The sequence below is a fragment of the Macrotis lagotis genome, chromosome 6 (genome assembly GCF_037893015.1).
Source record: "Macrotis lagotis isolate mMagLag1 chromosome 6, bilby.v1.9.chrom.fasta, whole genome shotgun sequence".
Lineage (NCBI taxonomy): Eukaryota > Metazoa > Chordata > Mammalia > Peramelemorphia > Peramelidae > Macrotis > Macrotis lagotis.
In genome coordinates this window covers 53,419,392-53,427,268 of record NC_133663.1, presented here as the reverse complement: position 1 = coordinate 53,427,268, position 7,877 = coordinate 53,419,392, and the positions used below count along the sequence as shown (strand labels likewise).

The following is a 7,877-nucleotide window of genomic DNA, read 5'->3' as shown; positions in this document are numbered from 1 at the left end:
GACTGGGGATAAGCGGTGTGCTGGCCCCCTCCAGTTCTCTTAACAAGTGACTGCCCCTCAGAGGTTCGGCCATAGTGCAGCCAGAAAGTGAGATTTGGGGGAGGGATCACTGTAGTCAAATGCTATCTTCATCAGAGAGGTAGTTTGTCATTCCATCCCTCCAATGCTCTCCTTTCTTCCCTTCATCTTTAGTTTCCTTAAAACTCAGCCCAGGTAAGCCCTGCCTCCTATGTGAAAATTTTCCTGATTCCTTCCTCCTTATTCTGTGCCCTATGTCTACCCTTTTTATTAATCACTTTCTAGAATATATATACCTTGGTTTTATTTTGTTTGTATATATATCTATCTATACATATATACATATATATTTATTTATATTTGACTTTCTAAATAGAACATAAACTCCTTGAGGGCAGGGACTGCTTCATTTTTCTCATTATATTCCCAGGATCTGAACATAGGAGATACTTAATAAATGCCTTTGTACTAATTGTTGTAATGAAGTAAAGAGGTTCACTTTTCTATTGACCTTGCCGCTGATTGGTTTTTTGACTCTGGGGAAATAACTTACCTTTTATGATCTTTCCTTATTTATCAAAGGAAGGGTCTGGACTAGACCCATCCTTTCTTTCTTCTCTGTCTCTGCCTCTTTCTCTTCCCTTCCCTCTCCATTAAGATGCAACTATTTATTGTCAACAGTACTCATTTGATACCTCCTGTTTGGCTTTGTATTGTTATTAGTGATGTGATAGATGGGTTTTTTTGATGTGAATCTGTGTTTTCAATGGACCAGGAAACTCTGAGGTGAAAATTCCCTCAATTTATTCAGATTGACACAACTTTTCTGTAATTTACAATCTTAGAAAGTTGCCCAGAGCTTGGAGAGGTTAAGTGATTTCCTTGGGGTTGCACAGTTAAGATGTTAGAGACAGTACCTGAACTCAATTCTCCTTGATCTCAAGATCATTGTTTTGTTATCTATACCATGTATTCTCTTGGTTATAAACTCCTAAAAGTAGAAAATTGTTTTCCGAACCAGAAAAAAAGAATATTTAGGGGTGAAATTTCTTTAAGAGAAAGATATATTTCTTGTGTCCAAATTAGATCTTTTAAAAGGATTGAGATCTTTCTTCTTGATTTTATGAACCAATAAAGTCATAAGATCTCACTCACTGAGAATCATTGACTAAATTCAGTAAACAGAAATTTATAGAAATATGTTATTTTGTATTTTAGTTTTAAAAAAGTCAGCTATATGAGTACAAGATGGGGCAAAGGTGATTAGACAACAGTTCATGGGAACAGATAAGGACATCAACAGACTAGAAGCTCAGTGTGATAATTCATACATGATATGACAGCAATATGGCAGAAGGGCTAATATTTTCAATAGCTTTGGGCTGGTTATAAGTAATCAACTTTCTCTGTCATACTGAGGACTCTCTAACCTTTGAGTTCACATCCAGTCCTGATTTTTTTATGATTCTGTTAGAAATATTTTCAGAGCTGTAAGCCTGTTATATGAATCTTGGATTCAGTGTTGCATCTTCTCAGTCAACATTAGTAATTATTGTCTAGTCTTATGTCTTCTGATGCACCATGTTACATTATTACAAATGACGGTAGGGAAAAATAAGCACATAATTGATTAGAATAGATTTGTTTCTTCACAGTTTCAGTGCATTTTAAACTAGGAGCCAAGCTATGTTATGAAAGCCATGAACTAAAAAAGTTACAATTTTGGTTCTGATCTAGAAAAATTCAGAATGCTTCCTTGAGGGTCTTGTAGTGAGTATAGTATCCACACTTGGCAAGAAATTCAGAGGCGAGTGAAGTGAGTGCTAGCCAGAGAATAGCAATCATTTATTTCTTTTCTTTTTATTTTTAATAATAGAGGCTTTTTATTTTTTTTTTCATATCACCTGGAAAATTGAGAACTTATTTCCAAATCAAAACCATTTTATTTATAAATTGTGTGATTTTGGACAGGTCAGGTTCCCCATATTTAAGGGAGGAGAATACTGACTTTGATGATCTTCATTCCAACTCTTTTTTTGTTGTTGTTAATTATGAAAATATTTTATTTGTTTTTCCAACATCATACAATGGTAGTTTTTACCGATAATTTTTTGCAAGGTTCTGACTTTTACAATTTTTCTTCCTTCCTCCCTCTCTTCTGTCTCTTCTCCCCCTTCCAATAGAAAACAATCTGATATAGGTCTGCATTTGTAACCATACTAAATACATGGATCAAAATTGAATGTGTTTTTAGAGGAGAATTGGATCCAAAAGGAAGAAAGAAAAGAGAGATAACAAAACTACATAATACATAAGACAATTTTAAAATTGAAGATAATAAGCCTTGATCTTCATTTAAACTCCATAGTTCCTTCTCTTGATATGAATGATATTCTCCATCACAAAGCCCTTTAAATTGTCACCCCATGTTGCTGTTATGATGCATGATGTTCTTCTGGTTCTGCTCACTCCACTCAACATCAATTCATGCAAGTCTTCCCAGGCTTTTCTGAAATTTGGTCCCTTGTGATTTCTTATAGAACAATAGTGTTCTATCACATACATATAACCACAATTGTTCACTCATTCCCCAATTTATGGACATCCCTTCAATTTCCAATTCTTTGCCACTACAAACAGAGCTACTATGAATATTTTTTGTACATGTGGAATTTTTACCCTTTTTCATGATCTTTCCAGGGTACAGATCCAGTAGTGGTATTGCTGGATCAAAGGGTGTGCACAGTTTCAATGTTCTTTGGACATAGTTCAGAATTCCTCTCAGGATAGTTGGATCAGTTCACAATTCTGCTAACAATTCATTAGTGTCCCAGTATTCCCATATCCTCTTCAACATGATCACTATCTTTCTAGTCATACTATCAATCTGAGATTTTTGAATTAATTTGTATTTCTCTAATCAATAATGATTTGGAGCAATTTTTCATATGACTATAGATAGCTTTTATTTCTTAGTCTGGGAAATGCCTTGCATATCCTTTCATCATTTGTCAACTGGGGGATGTCTTTTTAAAATAAATTTTAATAATTTTAAAAATAAATTTTAATAAATTAAAAATAAATTTTTAATAAATTTGACTCAATTCTCTAAATATTTTAGAAGCAAGTCCATTATCAGAAACACTAGTTGTAAAAATTGTTTCCCAATTTACTACATTCCTTTAAATCTTGATTGTCATTTTTTGTGTGTAAAACCTTTTTAATTTAATGTAATCAAATTTATCCAGTTTATCTTTTATAATGTTCTTCATCTCTTCTTTGGTCATAAACAGCTTCACTTTCCATAGGTTTCATAGGTAAAGTATTCCTTGATCTCCTAATTGGCTTATAATATTATTTTTTATGTCTAAATCTTAGATCCATTTTGACTTTATCTTGGTATAGGGTGTGAAATGTTGGTCTATCCCTAGTTTTTGCTATACTATCTTCCAGTTTTCCCAGCAGTTTTTATTGAAGAATGAGTTCTTGTTCCAGAAACTGTAATCTTTGGGTTTATCAAAAGTGAATGATTTGGAGTTTATCAAAAGTAATAGACTCTTTTCTTTTATCTATTCCATTGATCCACCACTCTATTCCTTAGCTAGTACTAGAAAGTTTTGGTGACTGACTCTATAATATAATTTTAGATCTGGCATGGCTAGCTCCCCTTCCTTTGCATTTTTGTTGATCTTTTGTTCCTCTGTATGAATTTAGTTACTATTTTTTTCTAGCTCACTAAAGTAGTTTTTGAAAGTTTGATTGGTAGGGCACTAAATAAGCAATATAATTTGGTTAGAATTGTCAGTTTTATTATATTAGCACAATCTATCCGTGAGCATTTGATATTTGCCCAGTTATTTAGAGCTGATTTTCTTTGTGTGAAAAGTGTTTTATAGATGTTTTCATAGTTTCTGAGTCTGACTTGGCATGTAGACTCTCAGGTATTTTATGTTGTCTGAAGTTATTTTAAATGGGATTTCTCTTTCTTTCTCTTGCTACTGTATAGAACTGCTGAGGATTTAGGTGGAGTTCTTTTATATTTTGAGACTTTGCTAAAATTGCTAATTGTTTCCAACAGTTTTTTAGATGAATTTCTAGGTTCTCTAAGTATACCATCATAAGATCTGAAAAGAATGAGAGTTTTGTTCCTTCATTACTGATTCTAATTCCTTCAATTTCTTTTTCTTTTCTTTTCTTATTTCTAAAGCTAATATTTCTTTTAAAAAAATTTTTTTTGCAAGGCAATGGGGTTAGTGGCTTGCCCAAGGCCACACAGCTAGGTAATTATTAAGTGTCTGAGGTCATATTTGAATTCAGGTCCTCCTGAGTCCAGGGTTGGTGCTCTATCCATTGTGCCACCTAGCTGCCCCTTAAAGCTAACATTTCTACTACAATGTTAAATCATAGTGGTGATAATGGGCATCCGTGTTTCACCCCTGATTTTATTGGGAAGACTTTAGCTTATCCACATTACATATGCTGCTTGTTGGCAGATTCAGATAGATACTGCTTATCTTTTTAAGGAACCATCTATTCATTCCTGTGTTCTCTAGTGTTTTTGGTAGGAATGGGTGCTGTATTCTATCAAAACTTTTTCAGAAAGTAATCGTTTATTTCTAATAGATATTTATAATAAAGGTAAGAATATGGACTCTGCCAACTTCACCTAACTTCATTTTGTTCATCCTTCATTTTTTTTTTTTTTTTTAGCTTTTGCAAGGCAATGGGGTTAAGTGGCTTGCCCAAGGCCACACAGCTAGGTCATTATTAAGTGTCTGAGGCCAGATTTGAACTCAGGTACTCCTGACTACAGGGTTGGTGCTCTATCCAGTGCGCCACCTAGCCACCCCCATCCTTCATTTTCTTTCTTTTTTTTTGACAGGATATTTATTAGTGTTTACAACAAACAAGCTACAGCCACTAACTCCAAAATTAAATTTTAATTCCAACAAGGATGCATTTTTCAAAAGGATCATACCTGGCTAGAAATTCCATACAAATGAACAGACACTACCTTGACAAAACAGGAAAGCAAGAAACGATTATATAATACAGAATAGACATTCAGTTGGTTCAATCAAGATAAGATATCCCTTGAACAAAAATTTTATTTCCAATATTATGAGTGTTTCAGTCAGTCCAGTATAACATTTGGTGGTAGTGTGTGGCTCTTTTGACTGTTCCAGAAGGGATGTCTGATGTCACCTTTACTGTGGGAGGCTACTGTCGGCTCTTCAACGTTTCTACTAACCATTCCATTGCCTCATCAAGGCCAGTGCCTTTAGTTGCTGATGTTTTGAAAATCTGCCATTTTTGGTCCTTCAAGGCAGGGAGCCCAAGTGAATTTGCCATCTCTGTGGGGGTCATGGTCTGTTCCATGTCCTGTTTGTTTGCAAACACCACTAAAATTGCTTTCCTTAGCTCTTCTTCCTCTAACATGGCGACTAACTCTGACTTGGAAACTCCAATGCGATCTCGATCACAGCTGTCTACTACATAAATGACTGCATCTGTGTTTGAATAATAACATCGCCAGTATGGCCTGATACTTGCCTGTCCTCCTAAATCCCAGACTTGAAATTTAAGATTTTTGTATGTTACTGTCTCAACACTGAAACCAATGGTGGGAATAGTAGTAACAACTTCTCCAACTTGTAATCTATACAAAATGGTTGTTTTTCCAGCTCCATCTAATCCCCAAATTAAAATTCTCATCTCCCGAGTTCCAAACAGACTGGAAAAAATAGTTGAGGAAAAAGCCACCCATGGTGCCGCCGTGGCTGCTCCGGCCTCCTCAGGCCTGGTCCCCGGCGAAGCCTCCCCGGCCACGTCAGACTCCCAGCTGGGGGGGGGCAGGGGGGGCAGGGAGGGCCATCCTTCATTTTCAAAGAGGTCCAAGGACATCACAGGTGATGTCTTGATTTATGAGAATTAGATTTAAGTGAGGAAGGGCTGCACAAAGTAGTCAGCCTCACTCTCTCTCTCTCTTCCTGAGTCAGCAAAGTCCAAAGACCTGGGATGGAATGGATGACCTTGGCATCTTTGATATCTGACCAAGCTCTAGGTATTCCATCATACTTGCTTCAGCTACCTTCATGGCCACTGGAACAAATTGTTCTCAACAACTCATACTACAAGAGGAAGTTTTCATGTGCTTGGACATCCCCTCAACTCACCGATGGGATTTTAGCCTCAACTTGATTTATTCCCATCTACTGAGATGGTTTTATTGGGGTGTGGCTGTTGTTCATGCTATGGCTTCTTGGAATCACAGGTGAGAGTTGGGTGACAGGTGGACAACAAAGGTGAATGAGCAGCTTCTCAGCAAACCCTTTTGCCAGAGGTTCTAGTCCTCCCTGAATACCCTATACACATGAAGGGGAATACCATTAGAGAGGATTATGATAACAAATAGGGACCAGATAGCATTGGTAATGGAGTACAAGATGAATGCTTGTCTGATATAATTATAAACTGGTATAATTAGAAGAACACTGAATTAAAACCTTGGCAGGCCTAGGTTCTAGTCTGATTGACCAATTGAATGAAGTAATTTGCCTAAGATCAGACAGTGGGATTAGAAGACAGGCATTCTGACTCTCAGATAAATGTTTTTTTACTTCTAGATAGGGAGAAAAGAACAAAAAAGGCCTAGGTTTTCTGGAGGTAGAATCTGACCCAAGAGAATCCTTCCTGGGAAGTTCCACACGACTCTGAAGCCATTTAACTGTATAACCTTGGGCTTTATTCATTTGGCTTCAGTTTCCTTTCCTCCTGCATTTAAAGGTGTTGAGCTAAATATTTTTTTCAGATGCCTTCCAACCCTAACACTCAGATTCTGAGTGACAAAGAAAAGTTTTTACCATTTCATATTTTCTCAAGGACTGATTTTGAATCAGAATAGGCTTTTTCATTTGACCCAGGTTTATGAGTAAATTAGGGTTAAGGTCTAGGCCTTACAAAGTGCTTCACTGCACCCACTGTACTCTCTACTCCTTCCATTCTACTCTCCATCTCTTCCATTTTGATTGCGCAGGGGCTCAAGTCAGCAACTGGCAATGGGAAAGACTGATCATCATCACATTTATCCCAGGACCTCAGAGTTGGGGGGATGTGCACTTGGTGTTTCCCCAGGTGGCAAAGACTACATGTCCAGTCCCCTCTGGGAGATCTCACAAATCTTGTATAATATTCAGAAACATGCCCAGATGGAAGCATAAATTTAGAGCTCAAAGGGACGATGGTGGATGATTAGTGAACAAAGGATAATCAGCTAATTATTTGACCTTCTCTTCTCCATAGGAGGAAACTGAGATCCAGAGGTGAACAGATTTGTTCAAGGTCACACAGCTAATAAAAAGCAGAGGTGGAATTTGAACTAAAGTCTTCATGTCTCTCTCTTTAAAAGCCACATCATGTGGCATGGAACTACAAGGAGGTGTCTGAACCTTCCACATTGAACTTCCCAGGAAAGACTTTCTTGGGTCAAATTCTACCTCCTTAATGAAGTCTTGGCTTCCTTAATTGTTTTTCCCTTATTTAGAAGCAGTGAGATATTATGTAAAAAACTACTGGTCTGAGATAAGCCGCTTCTTTATCCATCTTTTTTTTTAAATTTATTTTTATTAAAGATATTAGATTAGATATTAGATATTATTAAAGATACTGAGTTTTACAATTCCCCTCCAATCTTGCTTCCCTCCCCCCTCCACGGAAAGTACTCTGTCAGTCTTTACTTTGTTTCCATGTTGTACCTTGATCCAAATTGGGTGTGATGAGAGAGAAATGATATCCTTAAAGAAGAGAAGAGAAGTCTAAGAGGTAACAAGATCAGACAATAAGATCTGTTTTTTCCTAAA

General features: G+C 36.5%; 1 pseudogene; it reads right to left on the bottom strand.

Moving 5' to 3' along the window:
- Positions 1-4,900: 4,900 nt before the first annotated feature.
- On the bottom strand, positions 4,901-5,769 carry LOC141491648 (ADP-ribosylation factor-like protein 1 pseudogene; annotated as a pseudogene).
- Between the last annotated feature and the right edge of the window lie 2,108 nt (positions 5,770-7,877).